A 12,802-nucleotide genomic window follows, 5' to 3' on the forward strand; every position below is an offset into this window, starting at 1 on the left:
TAATGTCACAAACTTTACCTCCATAAATACTCTTTGATCTCGCTGATATACTTGTGTATGAAAATTCATTAATTTGATATCATTAATGACAAATATATGACGTTATACGCCAAAACACTTTTAATTAGATATTGTTAAAAATGGTGACGTTTAGTGATAATTTGGAGCAAAAATTATTAAGCAGCACTGTCTTTAAAACGGGATAGGACTCTTGCCCATACGATGAAAGAGATATTAGTGCTGGAAGAGACATTTTGTAGACCAAAAGAAATGAAGACAAACTGAAAGTCCTGAGCTTGACATCATAAGCCTAAGCCAAGGCCATCGTTAAACAATGCGAACTGTTAGGTTTATTATCGGGATTGCGAAATTGTCTATTGAAAGAATTAATTCCACAATCTTTTAGTAACACACGCCGTATTTGAGATGCATTACTTGGTAAATAAAATAAAATTAAATAATGTGCCGAATTTATGCTTAAATAAATTAATTTTATCAGAAGCACATTTCCAGAAAAAATTCACAAAAATGTTGATCATGATGTATGCCAATTTTTAACTTTACAGTACTGTATTAGTGAAACAAAAGATATTGAAAATGTTCACGTATTTCTGGGACAACCCTCCTACGTATGCAAATAGTAGAATTCCCATTAATCAAAACTCATGCTGTTAAAAAAAAAATCAACACTATATTTATTTTCTCGGAATATTTTTAGGCGTATTATTTCCTGTGGGCATCCTTAACCTTGCTGCGTAATATTTTTTATTTGGATTTTTATATCTTTACAACAAATTGCAAAGTGTCATGTCTCACTAGGATGACAATTTTTTAGAGTAAAGAATAACATAATTTTCTTGCACTCTAAAATGTGTACGATAATTGAACAATATCATGCTGTGGCAGGGATTTTTATTACTCTTGCAAATTGTATGAAACAAGAATTATTTTTTGGAAAAATACATTGTGATTCATATATTGTGACTACTATATTATGATTGTTGCATAACACCTGTATTGTTCCTGCAGTGCTAATATTTCATCATATATGTTATTTTGTTTATATGTAACTTTAAACATTTTATTTATGGTTTTCATTATCATTTTACAAGCATTGATGCATCTGACAGCTTCCAAAGGCTTGGAAGGTACGTTAATGATGCAGCTATAGACAACCCCATCTTATGCATGTTATGAGAAGTTAAAAGTGTTTAACAACTACTCCAGGCTTTTTCTTTGCAAGAAGGGATATTGATAGAGGGAAGGAGATCAGATATGACTATGGTGATCCCATGCCCGATGGACAATCTTCCTTGGAGTTCATCACTCATCAGGTAAATACTTAGAATAATGGATTTTCAAATTTGACACGCTGCATCCTCTTTGTAGTGCTTTTTTTTTTCAATGTTCTTGAGAGGTCAAGAGATGAAAAATGTTTTACCCAACAGTGTTCCAAGTCACACTTACTTTCAGGTCACTAAATGAGGACCAAAAAAAATTTTGGCCACCATTTCAGAATATTTCACTTGCCATAATGAAAATATTTTGTGAATAACACTAGTAAAACAAGGAACAAACACCCTGTATGTTTTATGTCTTTACTAAATCAAAGATGTAAGGTATTACTGTGACTATAAACAATTTGCTAGGTTTAAGGAAATATTTTTATTAATACAACCACAACCACACAAGAAGACTGATCCTAGAATTAAAATTTATTCAAAAGAAAATACCAAGTTTGACAATTATTGAGACAGGACTTTGCCAGCTGTTTGTCATGTTTACTTATTATTACATAGTACGTACCTAACCCATTAAACAGTCATTATTAATGCTGCCAAAACACTTAATTAGTTGTAATATGCAAGCAATTGACCAAATGTGTCAATAACAAGGTCAGGTTCTAAAAAGTTTTTGACGTTTGGATGCCATTCTGTCAGGGACATATAATATAGGTCCGTGGTTCCATCAAACTGTACAAGTAGTCATTATTAAAGCATGCTGTCGTAACATTACGACTTGATGATTAATGATTTTTTTTTGCGGACAAACTAAAATTGATGTTCAGCAGATGCAAGTTTCTGAAGTTTACATCATATACATTGAAATATATTAATTTGTGAACTTTTTTCCCAAGAATAGGAAAATAGCAATTGGTGAAAATGATGAATTAATTAAATTGATGGGGAAAAAACAACATCTTTTTGTGATCCATATTTTAGATAAGACCAAAAAAAAAATAGTCTTGTTTCCTGCTACCAGCCTGAAAAAAAATAGGGTAGGTAGGTAGGAAAATTATTTTATTTTATATTTTCATTTTATTTTTTTTTTCGACAACATTTTTTGGATATGAACTAATAAAAGATAAAATTAAACATGTCACAGGTCAATATTGTCTTTTAAAATCAAATTTCATGTCTTTTGACTAAACTCAAGTGGTATTCTATGAAAGTCCACATTTAAAACAAGAATTTCATGAAATGCTTGTTTTGTGTTAACACGGAAAACGATTATGGTGACAGAATGATGAAATTCTGGAAATTCTCGATTTTTTCCTTCCAAAATTTAAAAAAAACAAGACTGTTATTTTTTTTTGGCCTAAATAAAGTAAATTATTGAAAATAATACCTCTAAGACAAGGTTAGAGTGAATATTATTATTGGATTACAAGATCACCTTGATATTTGATTATATGTACAGGATCACCTCTTTGCCTCATGCTGTAATAAATATATTTACCTAGGTTACACATATCCTTAAAGTTCTTAGTATTGAACAATTGCAGTAATTTATATGTAAGGATGTTTTTTTTAAAAAGAAATAATTTGCTTTGATAATCTCGATAAACAGGACATACTACCGTACATACTCGCCTATAAGTTGGTTTTTTGGGAGTTAAAATTTGGTCCAAAACTCTATGTCCGACTTATAGGCGAGTCATAAAAAGATTTGTATTTTTCTGGAGAGCGAAATGTAGTATTTTATAAACATTTCCAATGATTTTCACTGAACAATGTCTGGATATATTATATCATTTATGTATTCTAAGATTACACATAAACACAAGTATTTACATATTTTAATAATTTTATTTTTATCTTTAAGTGTGTATTATATATTTTTCTTATGATTTAAAATTAAATATCGGCGTCATTTCTAAAAATATTGATCAAAACCAGGTTAAAACATTACACCATTGATTTGAAATTGTCAACTGATTCTGGCAAAAAAGTTGTACCGACTTATAAGCGGGTCAATGGCAAATTCCTCCAAAATAACCTCAAAAAATACAACCGACTTATAGGCGGACCGACTTATAGCCGAGTATATACGGTAGTAGAAAATGATATTCATCCTTGACACAAGTATGACACAAAAAAAAAACATTTCCAGTGGGCTCTGTTTGCTTTATTATATCCAGTTTCAATAGCTAAAAGGTGTGAAAATAATCTTAACTTTGATATACATTTTTAGCTCACCTCAACGAAGTTGGGGGAGCTTATGTAATACCCTCGGCGTCGGCGTCGGCGTCCCAGGTTAAGGTTTTTGGAGCAGTTTTCTTTTCAAGTACTTCTATGGCCTATATTAGTCAGAGGTGCATGGAGGATGCTTCTAGTGTGTTTTATTGTACCAGTCAAGGTTTCAGATGCTGGAATTTCAGCTAAAGAATGACCAGGTTAATGTTTTTGGAGCAGGTTAAAGTTTTTGGAGCAGGTCTCATTTCCAAGTAACTATTAGCCCTATATTGACCAAACTTGCATGGATGATACATCTAAGGATGCACATTACTGGACTTGCTTCGGATGCTGGATCTGACCTACATTTTCCGGATGAGTGACTAGGTTTAAGTTTTTGGAGCAGATGTCATTTCCAAGTAATTATAAGCCTTACTGTAGATTCCTTATTTTTTGCGAGTACTTATTTTCGCGAAATGACTCTTTTACGTCAAATCGCGATACAATAATTCGCGAGTGGACGGTTGATCGAGATATTTTACATTGATTTCAACACCATAAAAATAAAAGCGAGTAATTTTATTTCGCGAGTTGTGCTTCTCGCGTAATTACGCGATAATTTATTCCTCGCGTATATTTAGGAATCTACAGTATATTGACCAAACTTGTATGGATGATACATCTAAGGATGCACACTACTGGACTTGCTTCGGATGCTGGATCTGACCTATATTTTCCGGATGAGTGACCAGGTTAAGGTTTTTGGAGCAGATCTCATTTCCAAGTAACTATAAGCCCTATATTGACCAAACTTGCATGGATGATACATCTAAGGATGCACACTACTGGACTTGCTTCGGATGCTGAATCTGACCTATATTTTATGGATGAGTGACCAGGTTAAAGTTTTTGGAGCAGATGTCATTTCCAAGTATTTATGAACCCTATATTGACCAAACTTGCATGGATGATACATCTTAGGATGTACACTACTGGACTTGCTTCGGATGCTGAATCTGACCTATATTTTATGGATGAGTGACCAGGTTAAAGTTTTTGGAGCAGATGTCATTTCCAAGTATCTATGAATCCTATATTGACCAAACTTGCATGGATGATACATCTAAGGATGTACACTACTGGATTGCTTCGGATGCTGGATCTGACCTACATTTTCCGGATGAGTAACCAGGTTAAAGTTTTTGGAGCAGATCTCATTTCCAAGTAACTATAAGCCCTATATTGACCAAACTTGCATGGATGATACATCTAAGGATGCACACTACTGGACTTGCTTCAGATGCTGGATCTGACCTAAATTTTTGGGATGAGTGACCAGGTTAAAGTTTTTGGAGCAGATGTCATTTCCAAGTAACTATAAGCCCTATATTGACTAAACTTGCATGGATGATACATCTAAGGATGCACACTACTGGACTTGCTTCGGATGCTGGATCTGACCTACATTTTCCGGATGAGTAACCAGGTTAAAGTTTTTGGAGCAGATCTCATTCCAAGTAACTATAAGGCCTATCTGAACCAAATCGCATGGATGATGCATCAAGGGACGGACAATCTCAAAACTTGCTTCGGATGCTGGATTTGAATTACATTTTCTGGATGAGTGACTAGTTTTAAGTTTTCAGATAAGTCTATTCCCAAGTAACTGCAAGCCCTATCAGACCAAAATTGCATAAATGTTGCATCTAGGGATGCACACTCCTAGATTATTAGTTTAGTGTGGGACTTTGCCTTACTTAAAGACAACATTCGTTGAGGTGAGCTCTGTAATCTCTGATTACCTATGTTTGAAACTTAGTCAGAATTGAATTTCTTAAATAATACGGTAGGTAAAACCCATCAAGTAGATATTTATAGAAAGAACATTTCTGCGAACTTTGAAGTTTAAGTATATTTCTTGTTTAGCCTGATCCAAGATCCTTTGATAAATTGTCATAATGGTCCTTACAATTAGGGTCTACCTAATAGGACTTCTCAGTTGATTGTACAATTTACACCTGGGTGACCATTGCCCTTGCTGTTTAGTGTTATATAAAAAAACAATTAGTTTATTTGATACTTTTTATTAATTTATTTTATGTTAAAAACATTTATTTAATAGCATGTTAAATTTCTATTCAAATGCATCAAAATAGCTTACATTAAAGGTATCTGAATGTAGTTGCAGGCATAAATATAATCACAATTAATTTTGTTTTGCACATATATTATAGGAAGCATTTTGGAGGCAAACCCTGTTGCAGCATTTCTACATGTTCCACAGATTGTACAGACTAGTCAGGACCTTGTAAATTCACATGTTCAACAGCTTAGGCATTTTAGTACAGGTATGTGTAACTCTTCTGAAATATAGGAGGAAATTTCAATACAAGGCTTGTAGCATAACTTATATTACATTGTCAGTTCTTCTTTGCATGTTCCTTAGAGTGGATTATTGAGGCAGACCCTGATGGAAAACTTGCACATGTTCCACAAACCAGTGAAGACCATTTTGCAGAATATAAACTTTTTCCGCAGATAAGCCAAGACCCTAATGGTGTTCATGTGTGTGTGGTTAATTATTTGCTCTGAAGCTGATATATGGACTGAATATAAAACTGTCTTTTTCTACAGTTAAGTCCATCTTAATCTGAAAATACTACCGGTACATTTTGAATTATGCTTTATTATGCAGAAAAAAAAAATAATTAGTTTCAAATATGAAAAGTCTATTGATACACTGCTTTGCAATTCCAAAAGTGATAATGTGATAAGTTTTGATGTGAATACGTGACATGTGCCATTATCAATTTTCATAGATAAAATCAAATACAAAAGCCATTCCAATTTAATATTTTGCTTGTCAGACCCGCATGCTCTTATTTGAACAAAGCTATACAAATAATATTAATTTAAATCTCCTGCACCTGGGAAATTCTGTGCCAGTTTCTGTTTTATTTCCGCTCTATTTTTGATAATTTAAATCTGTTTACTACAAATCAGAAAAAAGTAGAAAAAATATAATTGTCACTCAATTTCTTTCATGTTATGCCTAAAAATTTTGCATACGAAAAAGTTATAATATTATTATTTAATCTCTTGCCCGCTCTTACTTTTTTCACCAGATGTGCGACGAACAAGAAATTAAATTGGCGTGGTGAAATTATGTTTTATTAAAACTCAATTATGCAATAAATGATAAATAAAGACTAAACAGTCATGTTCACAAGTCAGAGGTGATAAAATATATATCTGTTCTATAGGAAAAAAAGAATTATAAAGTGACATCAATTTTTCACGTAATGTCTGTCTAGAACCTGTACATCAGATTTCGTATTTTGTGTGATTTTTTGAAGGATTTTTACACTAACAAAGTTAATAAAATCAAATTTTAGTTCTAAAATTTAATAATTTATTTTTAGATTGTCAAAATGCTTGTTAATTATAGTATCAGTAGCCTTTTTCACAAAAATTCTTACGAGTAAGATTAAAATTTTACAACTCTGTAATTTCTTTGTTTAGTAAAGAAAATTATTTTTTCAGAAGAATAATTCTCAATATACTGTAATGTAATAGAAATATAAGATTTTTTGTAACATACTTCAATTTAGGTACATAAAGAAGAATTGGAAAATTTTAATCTTAGTCGTAAGATTTTTTGTGAAAAGGGCTACTGAGCTTGAATAGTATATCAATATTCTCCAGGAGGTAAATATTTCTATATATTGGTATATTGGTTGTTCCATAGTCTGTGTATAGTTTGTAGGTCATTGTCATATCGGTTCAACTTCTTGGATTGTGGGTCACGGTTATTTATTGTTCTAACATTTTACAATTTTTTTTCTGTAGTTTGTTAATGTTTTTTATATCATTTGTGTATATGCATACATGTATATGATTGTTCATGGTTTGTGGATTACTGTCATATTTACATGTATGTGTCTGTTCATGGTGGACTGTGGGTCACTGTCATAGATTGTTTGTTCTTACATTTTTCCTGTAGTTTGTTCATGACTTTTTTATGTCTTTGTGTATAGACATTTGTGTATATGCATACATGTATATGAAAATGTTCATGGTTTGTTGATCACTGTCATGTAAATAAAACTGTTTCCATTAAGAAAGAGGATTTTCTATTCGTGTCCTCTTTTTTTAATTCAAAATGAAAAATGAAGACAATGCAATTTCAGAAATCGACAATTTTTTTTATTCATTTTCGTTATTGAATAAGTTAAGAATTGGTGTGGTCACCAATATTTATGTTAAAACAGATCAATAATGTATCGGTATTCCATATTCACAGTCAAAGGATTGGTGAATCCACCAATTTGAATTATCAAATATCTTCAAGTTAAGATTGATCTTGGTGATTCCAACAAGAAAACAAGAGTGAATTTGACCATACATAATTCTACAATTCATTAAAAGAATTGGTGAACTTACCAACAAAACAACTGAAATATCTTCAAGAAAACTTGGTGATTCTACCAAAAATACAAATAGACAATTCAGCTCAAATTTATAAAAGCAATCTGGTGAAATTCTCAATTACTTTTGATAAAGATGATACTTTAAAAACGACGTTGGTGAATCCACCAGTGTTAAGACACTGAAACAACCCATTGAGAGAAACTGAGTGGAGGAACCACCGAAAACTAAAAAAGAAAGTATAACTAAAATTGTTCCTAATACAGAGTCGGTGGACTCACCAAAATGCAAAAAATCAACTAACAAGACATTCTCAATTTTACTCACAAATACTTGGTGGATCCACCAAAAATACAAAAAGGAACACACAAGAATACTTGAATGATATACTGTCAACATTATCCGTGCAATTATCTATAGTGGGCAGTTTGGTGGATCCACCAAAAGCTAAAAATCAAAAGGCATTCATAATTTTCCTTTACAATTACCTAGTGATACTTCCTTAATACATTTATGTACACAAGGACAAAAAGCTGGTGGATCCACCAGAAAAGTCAAAAATCTACATGTAACCCAAAGTTCAACTAAATTGTCCTTAAATACAGAGAGGAGTTTGGTGGACTCACCAAACTGTAAAAAAAAAACCAAATAACAAGGCATTCTCGATTTCACTTACAAATACTTGGTGGATCCACCAAAATGCAAATAGGAATACTCAAGAATACTTAAATGATATATTGTCAACATTGCCTGTGTATTTATTAAAAGTGGGGAGTTTGGTGGATCCACCAAAAGCATTAAAATCAAAAAGCATTCGTAGTTTTCCTTTACAATGACTAAGTTCGTTTCTATACACAAGGACAGAAAGCTGGTGGATTCACCAGAAAAGACGAAAATTTACATCTTACCTCCTCTTTATGTTGATAGGTTTGCAATTCAACAATAAGTGGACCTATCAACATGTGATCAAAATAAATATGAAATACAATGTCAAAAAAGTGTATACAATTTCAAAAACAAATGTGCTTCCTCCAATAAGGCACAGTAGTATATAAACAATATATAAAAATAACCCTCCATGTACTGTTTTATCTCCACCCCAATACACAGCTGAATGAAACACTTCTTTTAACTCATTTTTTCAAACGAAAAAATACTTTTCTTTGTTTCTTTAACGTCCCTTTGTAATCGGAGAATTTTTCCTTGCCTGCACCTAGTCTGCATGTCCTGCAGTGGGCGGGAAACCACGACGTAAGGATTAACACTTTACTGCGTGACTCTCGAGCAAACGCTCTAATACTTTGACATAGGAGCCCCAAAAATCATCTTGAGCTAAACAATTCAATTCATACACTCCCCTGATGAAATCTTTGGGTGAAGCAATCAAAATACATTAACTTAGTATTCTCATATACAGATATAGAAAACATTAGGAATTCATACTGCATATTTAAAAGGGAACAATGAGCTGAGAGGATCATCACCATTTAAATAATGAACACGGCACACACTTTAAGAATAAAAAAAAAATAGATCATGTATTAGTCTTCTATAGATTATGTAGTCATTCCAAATAGAATTAAAATGATACATGCAAGTCTAACACAATCACAATATGCAAGAGTTGATATTATGCATGTTTTACTCCTAAGATTGATGGAAATATATTTGTATCCCTTTTCACAACTTTGACATGCTTTGCGAGAGTCAAGGTCCAAATTACTGACTGTTCCAAATTCTGTTTGTGAGGTGGGTTTCCTAGTTCCAGCTCGTGGGTAACATTGTGGTAAAATCCTAGTGGCTGGGCCTTGATCTGTATCATTTGACATCTGATACGAAATTTCACTTACACGTTTTAGCAATCCTTCCACTTTGAACTGTTGAGTAATTTTCCCTGATGTTTCTTGAATAAAAGATCCACTATTGTTTATATATCCAATATACTTTAAAAGCGTCATCAGAATATTATACCGATGATTTCTTGTTTAATACTTTTCTGTGGTCTCTATATAAACGTATCCTTTACACATCTATGTGTTTTCTGTTTTTACTCCTCAGACATCTTGGTGGTTACGGTCCTGCTGGGTTGTTTACCTCCATCTTATGCCCTGTGATAGAAGTACATGTACAAAATCTATGGATAGTGCACAAAATTTAAATGACTCTTATTTTCTGTTTTATATATATATATATATATATATATATATATATATATATATATATATATATATATATATATATATATATATATTCTATAGAATCTTAAATTTAAACAAGTAAACAGAATTTAAAATAGAGGCCGATAGGCCACATCGCTAAATCGGTTAATTATTGAAGAGTTTAAATAAAAAAAAAAATGTCCCGACATTTAATCTCCACTGCATTGCCCTACCCCCAGGCAGATGCATTGAACACATTTGTATCTACATCACCTGAGGATGCTTCTCAATAAATTTTACTTATTATGGCTTTCTTATTCTTGATTTTTTTAAACTTATCCCTTAAATTCCTTTGCATAACTTTCATCAGCTGTTGTGACCCCACACTACCGGCAGGGGTCATGATTTGATATTACCATGATGAAGTGTCGTGATTTTGATTGTATTAAATGCGTATCCTATATTTGTAAATCTTATGTAATTAATATACTAATATACGATAGCTTTTAATTCAAGATGACGGAAGATTTTGTAACCAAATACTGTACGTATATACATAAATTAACGCACATATGTGTGTTTGTTGTAGGGGAGAGGGGTAAAAAATTATCTTGACAAAATGACTCTGCTTGACAACACAGTTTTAACAATATTGTTATTTGATTTATTTTGTTTCTTTTTAATATGAGAACATTAAGAAAAAATCTTATAGGCCTGTATGCAACAGGTTTGTTCTCAGATTCTAAAAACCTGAGTTCTGGATTTTAATGTTCTAAAATTTGGGTTATTTAATTTTCACTCCCGAGGACCTGTGAACAAATTGATTTACAATAAATCTTCAATTATTTCAATAGAATAGAAGCCAAATTTTATAGTTTGATGAGAATCACTTGCCAGAATTTTGTCCTAAATTCTAGCAATTACAGATTAAACAACAGTAGACTTTGACTCTCAGTACTCATGATCTAAAGTGATCGTACTTTGTTTTTTCACAATACATGAAATTGAAAGGTTGCCATTCTTATTCCCTATAGCCCCAGTTAAACAAATAAATACTAGTATATCCTATTTCAAAAGCGTTGTTTTTAAAAAGAGCGAGCAAATCTTTGAAAATGTTTTTTTTCACATTAGAACCCGAAAATATTCGTGCTTGATATAATAATAAATATAAAATAATAATAAATAACAATAATTATAAAAAAAAATATACAGACATTTCTATCGGAAATGAAGATTGTTTTAATCATTTTATAAGTGTTTTTGTCACATGTATCAATGCGTTAATTCAAAAAATTATATAGAATATGTTGTTATGATTCTAAAGTATTCAAATATATAATTTTAAAATAATCAAATGAGCAAAGTAAAGGACGCACGTCGTACTAACATGACAGTTGTGTGTACCAACACTAGTAGAGGGAGCACACAAATAAAAAAAAGGAAAGTACATGTAGACCTTCATCAAATATAAACCCATTTCGTTTACAAAAATTTCACTTGTTCCATTTATTTATCTTGATATTTTTTAAAATGTTCTCCACTTCTTTATCAACAAAATATCCAACAAGATAGAAACACATTCTTCATATTACGTTTCTAACTTTCCAAATAAATGCGACTTACCATTATAACACCAACAAATTCTTCTTTGATTCTTCCAAATGCCTTCATCTTTTTAAACATGTTAAATGAGTCCTTTTCATCTGCATGCATTATTATCCAATGTATATACAGTAACTCTGCTATCATTCAGGAAGTTGTCATTGAGTGTTTTCAGTATATTCCATTCAAAAAGCTTAGATATAAACTTTATCTTCCATGTCTACTATAAACAATGCCATGCGCAGCCTTACTTCCTGTTACATGCGTAATTCCAACTCTCATTCGATTCAAATTATGATGTTGTAACACGTGCGGGCTCTGATGGTCAACAGAGATTGCTATTAGTTTCATCCCCCTTTCTCCAGTATAAAAACTTTTGTTGGAACATGTAAATAACTTAACTCTTACAGTCACTCAATATTTCTCTCATTCTCACTCTCTCTCAAAAAAAATTCTTTTCTATAACTTTTGTACATTTATATTATGTTCTATAAGGTGTATATGTAAGAATAAAAAAAAATGTTACAAATGATATTTTTTATTTGAAAAATATTAGTATATCTTTTTACTTATCTATTAATTGGATATTTAAGATAACTTTGGGAGAAAAAAAATCTTCAACAAACTTTCCGGTCAACTGTTACAGTAACTTAGTGTGAAAGACAAACATGAAGAAAACAAGCGACATAGCAGCTGTAAAACATTTTCATACCACTCTTATAATATAAATAGGAAATTAGATTGGATCAAAGTTGCTGAAAGTTAGATGCGAGTCTTGTTTATTTCACGGTGCATTTTTCGCATAACACAATATTTGAGGTCTTATTATAGAAATTTGAACAATAAAGGCGGTTTATACATTTACCGCTTAGATTGATTGTTTATTTTTTAACGCCGAGTGGGCAATATTTCAGCCATGTTTCGGTGGATTTACTGCTGAGATAAAACCTTTTTGCGTCTCACACGGGGAGGGGGTAGAAGCAAATAAACTTGAACAAAATAGCTAAAAGAGCCATAGCTGCCTTACCGACGACACGGCCGACTCAAGCATTTAAAAAGAAATCACCTGTTTCTATTTATAGATAAATGTACTTTTTCAATTCAAGACATACATGTATGTAATCATTTATAAAACATAATAAAGAAAAGCATAGAAAA

General features: G+C 31.8%; 1 long non-coding RNA gene across 1 annotated transcript; it reads left to right on the forward strand.

Annotated features, from left to right (window-relative positions):
• Positions 1–1,110: 1,110 nt before the first annotated feature.
• Positions 1,111–6,904, forward strand: LOC133194866 (uncharacterized). The gene is made up of 3 exons (XR_009722196.1): positions 1,111–1,334; positions 5,690–5,803; positions 5,902–6,904. It is a non-coding gene; the product is annotated as an uncharacterized LOC133194866 (long non-coding RNA).
• Positions 6,905–12,802: the final 5,898 nt, after the last annotated feature.

This window comes from Saccostrea echinata, unplaced genomic scaffold (genome assembly GCF_033153115.1).
Source record: "Saccostrea echinata isolate AGI-Se365-2 ecotype Australia unplaced genomic scaffold, CSIRO_AGI_Sech_v1 ptg000029l, whole genome shotgun sequence".
NCBI classification, from domain to species: Eukaryota; Metazoa; Mollusca; class Bivalvia; order Ostreida; family Ostreidae; genus Saccostrea; species Saccostrea echinata.